At 50.5% G+C, this 14,240-nt stretch overlaps 1 protein-coding gene across 3 annotated transcripts in view; it reads right to left on the bottom strand.

The window, feature by feature from the left end:
• Positions 1–14,240, bottom strand: part of PWWP2B (PWWP domain containing 2B) — an 88,415-nt gene that overhangs the window by 57,131 nt on the left and 17,044 nt on the right. The window contains exon 3 of one of the 3 annotated variants that reach the window (XM_080596374.1): positions 10,224–10,760. The exons of the other annotated variants lie outside the window; for them this stretch is intronic. The gene's annotated coding sequence lies outside the window, so the exon portion shown is untranslated. Of the gene's footprint in view, positions 1–10,223; positions 10,761–14,240 lie in introns of those variants that run through there. 3 annotated transcript variants of the gene reach the window in all.

The raw sequence follows: 14,240 nt of genomic DNA, 5'->3' as shown, positions 1-14,240 counted from the left end.
GCCAGCGTCACCCAGAGCAGGCGTCTGTCTTGGAAGTGCTCTACATCCACCTGCAGCTCCTGTGCCGCCCGGCAGCCACCGGCGTTGTCTGCAGCACTGTCCCGAGCCGGGCAGCAGAAGAGCTGCTGGGGCATTTACTCACCGTGACTGCGACCCTGCTCAGCCTGCACTGAATCGAGACAACCCTCCTCATACAGTGCGCCCGGCGCCCTGGCTGCACTCCGGGCTAGATAAACAGAACCTGAGGAAAACGCAGCACCAGGAAAGAAGAAACTCAGAAAGCCTTGTGTTACAAAGCTGATCTGCGGGGAGGATAGTGTTTGCACATGGAGGACCGGCAGTTTTCTTCCCATTGGGCGTCAGTTTGTAAGAATGAAGTTGCATTAACGTAACTTTTACAGTCACTTGTAACTCACTCTAGTGGCTGTATTACAGACTGAGTAAACTTTTTTTTTTTTTTTAAGATTTTCTCTTTTTTTTTTAAGAAAGTGGTCATACAGATAGAAAGGCAAAACAGATGTTTCTAATGGCAATTCCTGTCCAGATCCCTACTCCTATTTCTTGAAATTGAGGCAATTTTCATACCAAGAAGTGTTTCATATGTCAGGGACAAACCACCAGGGCTGAGTCTGACAGCATTTATTAGTAACTGACCCTGTCTAGGATGAGAAAAAGAAACTTCTACATTAAAATAAACTTCTTCATTAGTTCCAGTCACAACGGAAACTGCCGCTTGGGAAACTTGCTGATACAATTTTTGGTGTGCACGCAAGCCCTACTAAGGAGAAAGATAAGAAGCAGGACACTAAAATACACTCCTCAGCTCCCCCGGGAGTTCCCCCACTGCCCAAAAAGCACCCATGTGGAGGGACCTGTGCCACGGCAGAGTGCTGGCCCTGGTGTCCCCGTCCCAGGTGCCCCACGGATGCTGTCCCCTCCAAGGCTGCCCCAGCTCTGGGTGCACATGCAGGGAACAGACAGGGAAAGAGGTTTGGGGTGAAACCTGAACAGCTCCCCGATATGCCAACAAACATCAGATGAAGAACCTGATGACACAGTTTGTATGGCAACACCATCTTTTTACAAAATCCCTCGCATTAGTCTATTAAGCAATTAAGGTTAGAAACCAGCTAAGAGACAATAAAGTAATAAACTGTTCAATTTTACTGGAGACAATGGAAGTGCGATACTTATTTAAATACTGAAAACGGAGGAAATGAAGGCCATAAAATCCTTCCCAAAATGCTTTAGTCTTGTGGAACTCCACATCACAAGATACTATGTTAAAAAGAAAACTTTCGGAAAACAGGCTAAACACTTCTATGGCTAAAGCAGCAATCACTGTGCAGAACAACTTAGCGATCCTTGTGCTTCAGGTGGTAGATTAGCCATGAAATGTTTGGGCAGCCCCTTTAGCAGTCAGGGCACTTTGTGGTGGTCCATGAGAATATTTTCTGCATTTTCCTGTATATTTTCTCATTTTCCTTCAAAAGCAGACGGATGCTACGTCAGCAGCTCTTCAGTCTGACACGGGACGACTCCGGCGGCCGAGCCCCCAGCAGCACGGCACCCACGGCAATGTGCCCGGTGCCCCCGTGGCCCTGCGGGGCCTGTCCCGGTGCTCCTGTAAAGGCGGCACAGCCTCAGCCAGCATCGCCTCGGCCGTGGGACGCAGCGGGCAGAGCGGGGACGTTATTGCAGCCTCTGCCCGCTGCAGCCAGGGAGGGCACCGGGAGCCCCGGGAGGCTGCGTGGGGGCAGCCAGAGGCGTCAGGATGGGCAGCGGGCAGTGCCACGGCACTGCGGCACTCACAGCACCTCCAGCCAGCCCCAAAGGTCTGGGGTGTTGGGTTTTAGGACTCTCCACATTTTCCAAATGGGGACGTGTGTGATCTTGCTTTATCACTCATCTTTTGAGGGTATTCAGAAACCAGTAATGTCTGTGGAGTAAGAGCTAAAAAACAGTGAATTCCAGACAAAACCTTTTTGTGTTCCCTCCCACCAGATTTTAACACTTCATTTTGGTAATACAAGCCCCCTTCTTGGCACTCTCTAGCCCAACTACATAATCCATCTAATTAAATACATCCTTAATTACACACATTTATTCCTGAATTTAAAAGTACCTTCACATAACTGAAGTTCTCGGATGGGTCTAACTTGAGGAAACCACGCATACTTTTATGTTTGCCTTTGCTTCCATGCCCGCCGGCAGAGCAGCACACACCGACACCGGTGGCTCTGAGCCCACATGCGCTCACACCCTCTCTGCTGGGGAAGAGACCCAAATTCTAAAATTAAACGACTCAAACCAAGCATTTTCTCAGCTCACTTTGTATCAGCACTCACTGAGTAATTCACAGCAGATCTAAGATTAGCTAATAAAGTGCGGTGATTCATCAACCAAGCCTCCACGCCGCTGGGAAAATTCAATTTTTCTGTAGCAACTGAACTTCAGCTGTGGAAATTATAAATGAATACGGCTTGGAGGGGCTGCAGCGATATGAGGATTCTTACTTAAATCTCACTGATGCAGGTATCTGTGTCGGACACTGGCAGCGACCCAGGCCCTCTGCAGCAGCGCGCTGCCTGTCCCCGCTGCTCCCCGCGGCGCGACCCGCGCCCGGCCGGGCAGAGGCACTCGGCGATACAGCGCCAGCCAGCAAAGCCTGATCCCAAACCCTTCATTAGCTCACACCCATAAGCAAATTAAAACCATACTGATTCATTACAGGCTTCTGCAAGCAATATTGTTGAGCAAAATTATGGGGTGGAGGAAAGTCATAAAGAGAATCAAAGCAGAAAGATCCCCCACCCCAAAACCAGTAATAAGATGAAAAACAAGACCAAATTTCGGAGACGGGGTAGATGTATGACTGCAGACCCAGGTCCAGCTTGCTCGCAAGTGGCCCGAGGACAGGGGGCTGCAGCTCCCCCATCCTGGTCCCTGTGCCACAGCCCCACGCCTGCCTCCCCCGGAGGCAGGAGCCCCCCCAGCAGCACCCAGGTGCCAACCTGCTCCAGCCCCCACCACCCGCCTCCTGCAAACCTGCCTCTGCACCCCAGCCCACGCTCACCCACGGGCACCTTGTGGGGAAGATGCTGTTTCAGGGACTCGGCCCGAGCTCACTTCCCCGCCCAGGGGCCGGGCTGTGGGTGAGGCTGTGCCGTGCCCCTGCAAGGGGCTGGCAGAGGTGGGGGGCAGCTGCTGGCCTGGCCGGGACCCCTAGTGCCAAAAAGGAGGAGCCCCCAGCGCCCTGCGGTGCTAATGCTTCGTGTTCACCCGCCCCAGGATCATCACCATCTCCATCAACCACAGCCCTCAGCTCAGAAACCCCCAGGTGGGGCTTTGCTACGTGGTCAGTTCAGCTGCACTTTAGAATATATTTGAAATAGAAAATCTCTTTAGCCCACGCTAGGTTTTTGTCACCAAAGCCAAATGTTTTAGCATTTACTAGCTAATTTAAAAGCACTTACAATTTGTGTTCCCCCCTCCCCCCCCTTGCCTAAATTTGTGTTCTATAATATGCACTTATATTAAAAAAGCTTAGGGGAAAGAAAATATTTTCCGTACAAGATTGGCATTGGATTGGATTCGAGCAGCTTCCTCTTTAACTGGGAGGGCTGGAGCAGGGCTGGAGAGCCAGGCTGTGTGTCTGAGCCCTGTGCCGTGTACTAACACAGGCAGACCCCGTGTCCTGAGCAGCCCCGCACCTTACCCAGCCCTCGTGCTGCACCTGAGCTGCGTCTGAAAGCTCGGAGATTTGCAGCATGCAGACAGATGCAGCCCTGCCCGCTGCAGGGTTGATGAGCGGGGGCCATGTGAGCCAGGGACCGCGGCCCTGACAGACACCCCAAGGGACAGGGCAGGGGCAGTCCAGGCCCCATCCGTGTCCCACACAGCCACCAGGTCTTGCAAAATAACCATTAATCCCTAGACACGGGACAGAACGCATCAATGCTGCTTAGAAATCCTCTGCTACAAGTAGCAATAAAAATGGATAGTAATAATAATCCTAAGATCCAGCAAAATAAGAAAATTACTATGTACCAGAATAGCAGTCATGCCTTTGACCAGCATAAGGCTGCTTTCACCTTTAAGGATGGCTGTCCAGGTTCCCAATTTCTCCTACCTAGGAAGAGAAGCTGCAGCCCCAGAAGGGGTTTCTGTTTCAAGGCCGCAGCCGAGCCAGCAGGATATATAAACATAAAACACAGCTATTGCTGAAGTGCAGTGAATTCAGCCATAAAGACAGTTTTTTCCCCGTGGGATTGGTAGAAAACCCCACAGGAACAAGACCGGTGCCAGGAGCAACTAAACCAAACTAGCAAGGACAAATCGCGGTGCTGCCCCACCAGGCTAGCCCTGACTGGAGCTCTGGTTCTGATTTTCACAACGGCCTGACCTCACGGGCTCGTTCCGCATTTCCAGCAGCACTCTCAGCGCCAGGACCTCCCGGCCGGGGTTGCTTCGTCCTTCCAGCGGCGCTCGGGCAGCCTGGCCCCACGCCAGCGGCGGCGAAGGGCGCGTCTCAGAGGCCTGGGCGCATCCCCGAGGCCGCCGCGTGCGGGCAAGCCGCCTGCTGGCAGAGGCCCCCTCCAGACGCGAGGGTGACGGCAGCACCGGCACGGCCTGCAGCCCACTGCCCTCCCGGTGGCTCCCTCCTGGGGTGCGCAGCAGCCCCGGAGCTGGGGCCTCGCCTGGCCCCACAGCACCCTCCTGCTCCAGCTGCCCACAGGCAGCAACGAGCACGGTGTTAACAGCAGGAACCACAAAATGGCTGCCTTAGGGCTTCTAAACCCTCTGCTGCGCTAAGGAAGCGCACTAGGGCAGTGTTTGAGAATTTTGGTCGAGATTCCAACACAAGATTATTTTCACAAAAAATATTACAGCCAAGCTCTGCCTTTCACGGTCTGAGGTACCCACGCCCATGGCGCTGCCGGGGCGAGGCCTCTGTGCCGCTGCTCATCCGTGGAGCAGAGCCGGGGGCCTCAGGGCCCTGCCGCTGCTGGGGCTTCCAGACCTCCCCTGCTTAGGGCTCTTCGCACTGACCAGCCAGGGGCACACGTATGGCTGAACCCCTCCACAGCTAGCCGGGTGCTATTTATTTAGCCACCACAAGTGCAGGACGAAGAGGAAGGTGAAATTCATCCAAGCACCAAAAGCGGAATCACAACCAGCCAGCTGGGGCGTGATGGGCAAAGCTGGGTGGCTGTAATTCTGCTTTGTTTAAGACGGGGAGGAAGTTTTCTCTTAGTGAGAAAAAGTGAGGTGAAATGCTCAAAAATGATGACCTTAAGGAATGCTGCACAAATCAACTGTGCAAAATCCTCTCCCTAAAAGCAGTCTCAACAGGTCTGTCATGAATGACAAAGGCAGAGTTGGTTGCGAAACAGATTTTCATCCCATTCACTTTAAAATTTCTTTTCCCCTATTCAATACTACATCACAAAAAAAGTTGAATTCGCAGTCAGACTACGCAAAATGCTTACTTCAGGTCAACAAACAGCCTGAGGAACTGAGAAGTTTATGCTACAAGAACGGCTAACATGGGCTTTTCCCGTAGGCAGCATGGCACGCCCGGTTCCCAGCCCCACTGCCGCGTGGCGCTCGCAGCGGGACAACAGCAAGGCCGCGGGCGCAGAGCACTGCGCGACTGCTGCGGCCGCCCCGCTGCGGCAGGCCCTGGGCGAGGCACGCAGATGCCCTGGCGGCAGCAGGGCTGGGCTCTCCGTGCCCCCGGTCACGGCCTGGCAGGGAGGCGCCCGACCAGAGCTCCCACCGCCCCCCCAGCGGCCCCGCGCTCCCGGCCATCGCCAGCCGGCAGCCTCCCAGCTGGAGCTGCCAGCAGGGCAGGGCAGCGCAAGGTGCAAGGCACAAAGGCCTTTCCGCATCAAAGTGGCAGTAAGCCAAGTACGAGCCTGTCAGGCAACCAGACAAGCCCCATCTACAGCTTAGGATCCCCAGCGGAACCGAAAACGCAAGGCTTTTTATTCTGTAAGTCGCTGTGATGGCTTTATTAGAGTATACAGCAAGTTACCTAAATAGTGCACCATGAAGTGCTACAGCTCCGACACGGGCTCAGCCAAATTCCCTTCCCTTCAGCTAACCCAGCCTGCAGGGGACCCTGCCGCCAGGCAGCGTGCCCCTGGGCACTGCCACCCCAAAGCACGGCCGCGTTTACATGGACACGAGGCACGGGGCTCGAGCGGCTGACAGACCCTTCCTGTTCCAGTTCCTTACCAAAGGAGGTGGCACAAACCGAGGCAATTAAGCAGGCCAGTTGCTGGGGAGACCAAGGCAGAACACACAGATGTACGCTGCCATTTTCTAAACCAGCGCTCCCTTCCCAAATCAGCATCTCTGCAGTCCCCAGCCCTCACCTGCAGATTTTCTGAGTCATCCTACATCTCACAAAGCACCAGAAGCTATTAAGTCAGGCCACCTACCAAGTTTATTAGAAGTAACTACGTGTAAGTCAGAAAAGCTAGGGTAAAAAATTTGGTAAAAAATGCCGGTTTTGAACAGAAAATAACCGAACTCACTCTTCAGTTCTACAAAATATGCGGCTTCCCCTTGACAAGGTGTGAATCCTACCAGGCAGAGTGAGCTGAGAGTGAGCCTTTTTACACCAAGGGCGTAAAGGAGACTCTCAAGACTTGAAAAACTTCTCAAGATGCATGAGACATAAGGCTAAATAAAAGGAACGTAGGTTATGCACATATAGCTGCAATCTACAGATTCAGAATATTAGCAAAACACCTTATTACAAAAAAATACCGGTAAGTTTAGTGTTTGCTCAAGTCAGAATAAAATATTGGAGAAAAAAAAGAAAAACAAGCTTAAATCTGCAGGGCTCACATTTAGGAAATCAGCTGTTCGAGCTGAAGCACAGCTGTAGTGCTCAGGAGGAAACCTCCAAAACCACAGCGTGGAGCAGAGGAGACTATAAAAAGCTGAGATGGACTGAAAAAGGCCCACCATTTCCTCGAGCCACGTACAAGTTCTAGAAGTATATGAAGGGAAGCCTTAAGAATTGCGCAAAAGTATAATGTCACAGAGCACAGGAACTGGTTAGTGGTGTTCAAAGGGCAGCACAAAACCAATTTGCACACAATACTAAGGACAGCTTACTATCTTTGGAGAATTTCCACTTAGTTTTTAGCCTAATGGAGCTTTTACTTCGGCGGAATAAAAGACTAAAGTAAACCATTTGAAACTTTGTGTTATTAAAAATGACACTTAGAAACTTCTACAGTAACTTTTTAAAATCAGATTAGAAATGAAACATTAGTGCGCTCTTGGCTTATGCTTCTACATTTGCTGAGAAAATTCTTGTCATTTATCTGCATAATGGCCAAGGCAAAAGAGCCAATTTGCTGCTGGATTTTCACTTTAAGCCTTGCCAAAACTGAAGAATAATCTTTTCAGTGAGGCAAAGCGAGCCAGCTTCTTCAATTTCCATACGCAGGTCTGAAGTTGTGCTTTTTATTGGGATATTGTCTAAGGCTGGTGTGTAAACCCACTTGTAGAACTGAGCCACCGGTTAAGAGAAGTATACTAACGTTCAGTCCACTCACGTGCCCCCTAAGCACTATTTTCTGTCTTTATTGACAATCTCTGTAGCAGTTCTTAGTAAAGTGATCAACAATCTGGTGACTCACCTGCAGTACTCGAGTTTCACTCATCTGCTTCATCCTTTAAGCTGCCGTTAATACAGACACGTGTCAGGCCACCTGGCCGTCACCAGGGTAAAGAGGAAAGAAAAAAAAAGCGCCACCAGATGCAACCTCTCAGTCCCCTGGGGAAGATGGTCCCAGCGCCTCCCCTTCCTCCCGGCAGGAAAGGGCAACAAACCAGTTCTGTCCTTCTGGCGGCTGACAAAGGACCTGGTGAGGGCTCAACACCGACATTTTTCCTTTCCCTCTCCACTTGCACGGAGTATCAGGTAGCCACGTGTTGTTTGCTCTCTGAAGGGCCCAGCGATCTCAGGAATGCCACACGCTCAGGTGCAAGGAGGCTGCTGCCCTTTGCAAGATGTGAAACGTGCCTTGGTGACGGGGCAGCAGCAGGACGCAGCAGGCTTTAGGGGAAGACTGGGAAGGTTTCTGGCCTGCGATATCGGGTACTTCCCCACCAGCCCCGTGGGGCACAAGTGCTGCCCTGAGCCCCCGCGTTTGGCAGTGATTACCACAGCTGCAGCACAGGACAGGCAGTTTCCACTGTACGAACACCTGGCAGAGGTTACATGCACCAGAGGTCCCACTGCAGAGCCTAATGATCACAGAAAACCACCATCTGGCCGTCCCCTCTGAAACAACTCTATCCTGAGGACTACAACCAGCAACAGAGAAGGGACACGGCCTGATCTTACCTTCCCAACCCGTCTCCTGTCACTTGCAGCACTGACACAAGCTAGAGAAAAACAGCGGCACCAAGCACGAAGATTTGTGACTCTCTCATACCCAGCAGAGACTTGAACACCCGGCTCGTGGATGTTTCTGCCTGTCCACGAGACTCAGGTGCCATCTGCTAGCCTTCCCATGAAAGCAGCAAGTACTCACCTGTTGATCTTGGCAACTCCTCCGGCCACTGAGCAGCCTTCCCACTCAGGAAGAGGGACAGAAGCAGCCCATCACCAGAGAATAGACAGGCACTTCTCGTGGAGCATGGGGCTTTGCTTATTTTCATTTTGACTTTTTTTTTTAATGAACAGAAGGCTACTTGTAACTCCCTTCAGCAAACTGCTGCAACATTACAGCCAAAAAGCTTTGCGACACATTTTGGCAGGGACTTTGTACAATGAAGAACTCTGTGAGTACAAAATACAGAAACTTCCTCACATAGCCATCAGTTAACCCTAAGCCTAGCTCAAGAAGATGCTAGGGAAAAAAAAAAAAACAAACAGAAATTCCTGAAGACAGACAGACAGGAGCTGAGAAAGGCAAAACTGTTTTCTCCCTGAGTGAGAGTACTCACTGCACAAGAGCATCTTTGCCAAAGCAGTCTGCTTGGAGATGGGCACAGCGGATGCCCAGGTAAACAAGTGCTTCATAAAGGCTTTACACAAGGTGCAGGAACACATTCCTTCTCTATACACTGCAGTCTTTTTACATCTATGTTTGGAAAACAGGAAAATTATTTGTTTGCAGGGATGGCCAAAATTCATCTTGGGAGACAGATGTCCTGTTTTAGCAATGCATTTTAGTTTGCATATTTTTTTTTGTTTACGTGTTTTTTTTTTACTAGTCTTACAACTGTTTTAAAGCAAACAAACAACTTTGACTGGCTGTGTGCTCTTATTGAGACTGAAAAAAGTTTTTTGTTTTTTTTTTTTTCTGGTGTTTAACTTTTCTTGTTAAACTTTGTTGTTGTTAAACAGAAAAGGGAAGTTCTGACCTCTCTTGCTGATGTTCAAAAGACCGCATCATGAACAAGCATGAATCAGGAAATACGAGCTTCTATGTTCTTTGAATTTGACAATAGTTAATCAGTGTTTGCTGCAACAGATTAAGAACAAACAGGAAGCAGAATCTGTGCAACGATCCTTCAGCTTGAAGTTAATCTTCTAGCACACGCAGACGGCATTTTACCTAGTAGGGGCAACTCTGAACTCTTCTCCCCAGCACTGCAAGCAATAGATTATCATGAATTCCTAGACTGGGGGAATCTAGGGGAAAGCGAGACTACTGCCAGAGAAATCCAAAGAAATTAAGTGATACATTTCAAAAATATGAAGAAATTGAGTGATTGTTTCAAAAGCTTGGCCACAGTTCACTTTAGTTTGTAAACCATTTCTATTCTAAGGTAGACACACAAAAGCTATAGGCTGTTTGTTTTTTTTGGTTTGTTTTTGTTTTTTGTATTTTCTTTAAAAACTGACAGTCATTTCTGGTAATATGTGAGCATGAGGATTCCTTCTATCCAACAGCATGTGTTCAAGAGGCCTTAATTTACACTCACTGACTAGATGCTGTAGACACAAACGTTCATTTTCCAGTCGGTGCTGTCAGGCTAACCACCCACCTCTGCGCACACAGTGTAAGCAAATCAAGGCTGTCCTGCCTACTGTTTCAGGTGACTTTAGAAAGCACACATTTAGGACACACAACCGTCCACGTTACCAGCTGATTGCTTGTTGGTGTACTTGAAAACGCCAGTTCTCTCAGCTCTGCAATAAATGACATTAAAAAGCTTTAATATATGCAATGATAGCCCCATTGTTACGTGTTGCACATTTTCCAAGTTTTAATAGACACAAAAGTGAGTCCATTGTACTTAAGACACTACAATGATTTCATTCTATTGCATGTCCTGCTCCAATTACATTTCTCAGAATACAGTATTGAGTAAAAGTTTGGTAGCTTTAAAATTAACAAGTTTGTGAAATCTGTAAGTAAAATAAAGCAGCAGCAATAATTTTGGGGGTTTTATCAAGAATAGCTAACTTTTAGGTAATAAATACATTCCAAGTTGTGGTTTTTGCTGTTCTCCTACTTCATTGCCGTATGACTTGTCAAATTCTCATCTTAGGTTAAGGAATCCTTAAGACTTTCCTGCCAGCCTCACACCAGAAGAGCCGCCTAGCTCCACGTCCAGGTGCCTGTCACCTTTCACGGATGATAAGCAGTGCAATCTGACAAGGAAACCCGTCCTCCTGTCATGTGCATGGCAACCTCCAGATTCTCCTGGGGAGCAAGTCAGGATGTTTAGACTTCGTGACACTCTAGGAGAACAGCTGTGCTCTTATCTTCTGTTACCTTGAAGAAAGCGAAAGAGGGAGAGGTTACTGCAGGCGGCACAGAACTGACCGATCGCAGCGGCGAGGCACGCTCCGGGGCTCGGCTAAACATAGCCTGGCATGCTCCTGCTTCCCGCCTGCGCAACACACAGAAACAGCAGCAGCTACGGTTTTGGAAGAAACTCGTCACGTTAACAGATCTAAAGTAAAAGTGGGAATTTTCTCCAAGAGAGACGCGATATGAGTTTCAGTATGATAAAGATCTTCGGTCTCTGCCTTGAAGCCCGTTTAGTCTTTAAAGGTGGGTACTGCAGGTTAATCTGCCACAAGTCCCTATACAGAGCGCCACGTGAAGAACATCTGCTCAGTCCTGCCTCCGCTTTTCAAACTCAATCTATAAAATAGGCTTATTTCCCTCTTGAGAGCAAGCCTTACAGAAGCTTTTCTAAGTACCTGCAGCTGCTCAAGATGTTGACTGCCGCCACAGTACTCAAACCGTGCTTCAGGTGAAGAGGCACAGCAGCCAAACCACCCTTTCACTTTGACTCCAGCGGTGCGAGACATCCCTGCTGCCCCTCGCACACCCCCACTCACCACAGGCGCCCCCTTTCCACTCTGGATGTTTGTTCCAGGCTCCACAGGACAGCAATGCCACAGCAGCACTGCGGGTCTCGGGGGACGCCCGGTGTCTCACACAGGAGGACGATGCCACGGCTCCCCTCCCACCCGGCCATCCAAAGGGGCTGTAACCACGCGCTCTGGACTGCATCTGGTGAGTCTTTAGGCAACAACAGCAAGGGAGATGTTCTTTTTGAATTCAGAAATGCAAACCAACACACTCCAAAATAAAGCTACCAAAAGGCGATGAAGTTTACTTCACGCTTGACATGTGGCACTCTGGTCATTTGGCCTTCTCACTGAACACCAGCCACTGAGAGTAAGGGCAGGTGACAGGCTTCCAAAGAAACATCTGCGGGAGGGCGATGTGCCTGCCACAGGAAAAAATTTCCAATGAGAGAAGTCCTCGTCTGCACTCATCTGCACCCTTCCGTGCGCTACCTTACGCGCAGCCCTGCACGCAAGGTGTACCTGCACCGGCCCTGCGAGTCAGTTAAGGAGGGGAAGTTCAAAGGGAGCACCCATCTGTCCTCCAGAAGAGGAGATACACGGAACAACTCAGTGATACAGACGTGACAGAAAAGATGGCACAGGGATCTACACTTGTACTTCTCGACTGCAGAAGCATCACTGCACCATACTTCAAATGCAATTCAGTTTGAAACAGCTCAAAAGTCTGATGAGTCCTAACACGTGTCCGTGTCAAATCAACTGCACTGGCTGAGTCAAAACCACAGGACACACAAGGGTAAAATCTGTGCTCCTAACGAGCAGGATTAATGCTAGGAAGCGAAAGATTAAACACCCTTAAAAACCCCTCATAGAGGCTTGTGATTTGAAGTTCAGAGCACAATTAAACCAAGAATGCCAACACCAGACACAGAAAGACGATCACATTTCCAGCACTGCTGAGAATGCACCAACACCTCCTCTGCAGGCCTGGAACCAAAGTGACACCAATTCGCAGTCTCAGCACCCAGAATCATTTTCAGTATTGCCTACACATTTAAGGCTTCAAAGAGCTGACTTAGAGCACCATGAACACCTGTCCTAAAAGCTGTATTTCAGAGGACTGCGATCCTTAAATCCATAAACGCAGTATTTAGCAGAATGATCCCGCTCTGAAGAGACTGGGATGTGTCGAGACCAGGCCCTAATACCCACAGTCTGTAACAGAGAATAAATGGTACACTTAATTCTGCGAGGTAATCTATCCACTGGCCTTCTGAGATTTTCAAGAGCACACAACTAATTCATATGCACGTTTATTATCTCCCCAAAACTTTTAGGGAGGTCTCGGGACTTGGTAGAATATCCCTCAAATGCTTTTTGCAAAAAGCTGACCCTTTCAAGGCAGCCCGTAGACGGAGAACGCTTTGAGCAGAACATCTACATTCCACTGGGCAGGAGGCAGCAGCAAGCCCCCAGGCCAGCCTCTTCCTCCCTGTGATTTGACACCAACAACACTTGGAGGAGGGAAGCACGGTGCCAAGCAGCCCCCCAGCGAGGGGCTCAGCTCCCCGGCAGGGACCCGGAGCAGGCTGGGCTCCGGGTGCCCTCCGAGCTCTGGTGTCTACCCTTAGTAACCTGCGACCAGAGCCGGGAGTTTCCAGCATGCGCTCCGTAGGAGCAGCGCAGCAACAGGCATTCACACCTTCGCACTTTGTCTCTACAAAACTTCAGAGGTTTCTGTTCTAAAAAAGCTTCGAGATGGAGTAGCAGCTTAAACGCTGTGTTCTGGACGTTGCTGTAGCCTTGGTACAGGTATGAGTGACATGTGCACAACAGACTGACTGATTCAGGACACTGGCATCATCTAGCAGCCTGCGTGCTACACTGTATGACAAAAGGAAAGCCAAGAAAGCTCTGCTGAAGCCAAGAGCTTAGTCATAATTAAAAAAAAAATGCAGTTTTGGATTGAATAAAGCCATTCACAAATACAGGTTTAACAGCTGCAGCAGCATGCAAAAAGCTGATTTATCTTTTTATTCGAATTGATTTTATTCACATTTGAATTGAGATTAATGCATCCTGACTGTGTGCGCAGGGACCCTGACCGCGGCAGCCCTGCCGGCAGCCCTGCTCGGCAGACTCAGCGCCTCCCGTCAGCCATGTGCAGGCACCCCTACGGCCTCCCCCCGCACGGGAGCACCCGAATCCCCCACCTCCGGGAAGCAGCGGGTGCTGGGCATGGCACCGCAAGAGCTCCTGACCTCAGGGAAAGCAGTGTCGAAGCCCCCTCTGGCTGTGTCCCACGGGATGGAGCCGAGGGTCCTCCACCCGCGGAGGGCCCTGCCCAGCGGCAGAGCCCCGGCCGTCCCGCAGAGCCTCTCATGCGGCGGCGGTGCTGCTGGCTGTCCTCTGCTGCGCCACCAGCAAGGATCCCAGCTCCTTCCGAGGGCTCCTCTGGAAAACCAGGGCACCAGGTCACGCCACACGGCACCACACAAGGCATCGCTCCCCGCCGGGCAGCACAGGCTCCTGCGGGGCGGGTGGCGAGGCGAAGGAGCAGGGAGCCTGCTCACCTTCTGCACTCATGCAGCTTATTTTGGAGGCCTGTTTTCTAATCGTAACGCGGGCAAGCAACAGCAGGCTGTAATTTAGCATCACCAAACCAGCCTTCCCCCAGACATGGAAGGAAGCCCTGACGGCACGTGAGGAGCACCAAGTGCTCGTGCCTGCTGGCAGCCCAGTGGGGGCTGGAGGGCCCAGAAGGCTTCCGACAGGTGCCGAGCAGCTCCGGCAGCCTTTGCTTCTGACGACTGTACCTGCCTAAAACCTGACACCAGCGGGAGCTGAGGGGAAGGGCAAAGAGGCCCGGCGCTTGCCGTGATTCAGGGAAGTCCTTCCTTTCTGTGCCTTGAGTCTCTTCTGCGGAAGG

The sequence above is a fragment of the Anser brachyrhynchus genome (genome assembly GCF_964034855.1).
Source record: "Anser brachyrhynchus genome assembly, chromosome: 6".
Taxonomy (NCBI): Eukaryota; Metazoa; Chordata; class Aves; order Anseriformes; family Anatidae; genus Anser; species Anser brachyrhynchus.
This window is presented reverse-complemented; position numbering and strand designations above follow the sequence as displayed.